Here is a 1,628-nt window from a genome sequence, read left to right as displayed (position 1 = left end):
ATAGCCATTTTCCGACCAACCACTTGCATCACAAATAACCAAAAAACAGCTAAATGCAGCACTAACCTTTTACAAACTTCATCAGATGACACACCTAGGACATCATGTTACACAATGCATGCATTCTTTTGTTCAATAAAGGTCATATTTATATATAAAAACAGCATTTTACATCGGCGCGTAACGTTGACTGACTATTTTCCCCTCAAATGCGTCCCGGGAAACAATGCTACAATTCCCTAAATTACTATCCGATAACGATTTTTTAAATTTATATTGTCAATCTAACATTTATAGATGAATATCTCTTGAGAACACCTGTCATACCAGATTTTAAATTAACTTTACTGGGTAATCACACTTTGCGATAAAAGGAGATGCGATACTCAGAAAATGAGCTAATATACAGAGCTCGGCGCCATCTTGGAACAATCGCATGTCACATCTCATCTTGTATAATATTGTCAATAATCGCCTACCTTTAGTTGTCTTCATCAGAAAGCACTTCCAGGAATACCAGGTCCACAACAGATGTATTTTCGGTCGAAAAAGTCCTTCCTTCACGTTCCATTAGCCTGCTGTTGGTAGCGCGTCCTAGGGCTCTCTCCAAATTCTCCGACGTGCGCAGCCTGAAGTTTCGGATAAAATGAGATTTTCCCGCCTGTAGGTTCGTTCAAACATGTCAAACGTTGTAAAACATTAATCTTCAGGGCCTGTAACACCAAGAGAGCCAATAAGATTCGAGGGGGATGATTTCATTGTGTTTCAAACCGTTTCCAAAGGTAGGGGTAGACATGGCCGCCGGCGTCATAATGGTGATGGCCCATCCCCTGTGACCAATTTCCAATGCGTGTCATTCACTGAGTTTCGACTGTATAAGGCTCAAACCACTGTGAAAAGACTGGCGACATCTAGTGGAAGCAATAGGAAGTGCTCACTGAACCATTGTTAACGGTGTGATTAATAGGGAAAGATGAGAAGTCGAGTCCACAATTCAGAATTCCACTTCCTGTTTCAATCGGTCTCGGGGTTTTGACTGCCATTTGAGTTCTGTTATACTCACAGACACCATTCAAACAGTTTTAGAAACTTTAGGGTGTTTTCTATCCATATATAATAAGTATATGCATGCCCTAGCTTCTGAGTTTGATTAGTAGGCCGTTGAAAATGGGAACGATTTTTTTTCAAAATGCGCTGTGGCGCCCCCTATCCTAGGGTATCCTCAAGAGGTTGTGACACGGTGTGTTTCATATTAGTTTTGAAGAATTTATGAAATAGTTGCATGTTAGTGTTGCATTTTGTAGTTTAACGGAAGGGTGTGACAGATCACACTGAAGAGATGGGACATCACCAAAGAGCTAGCATGCTCATGGATTCCATCTGGTTGACCTGGCAATAGTATCATGAACTCATCTGGGCTGGCACCTATGATTGTGAATAATACACGTACTGAAAGGGTATCTAGCACAGAGAAAACCCCCACTCATCGATCCTCATGAGGTGCATCCTTAGACCGCATTCTACATACTTCATTGTTTTTCTCTGCATTCTTCAGACCCATAAGTTAAATGAAGGTTAAATAAAGAATATATACAAAAATAAGCTAATACCAACATTTGTTTTCATTT

This window comes from Salmo salar, chromosome 04 (genome assembly GCF_965601325.2).
Source record: "Salmo salar chromosome 04, fSalSal1, whole genome shotgun sequence".
Taxonomy (NCBI): Eukaryota; Metazoa; Chordata; class Actinopteri; order Salmoniformes; family Salmonidae; genus Salmo; species Salmo salar.
The sequence above is the reverse complement of the archived record's forward strand: the minus strand, read 5'-3'. Positions refer to the sequence as shown.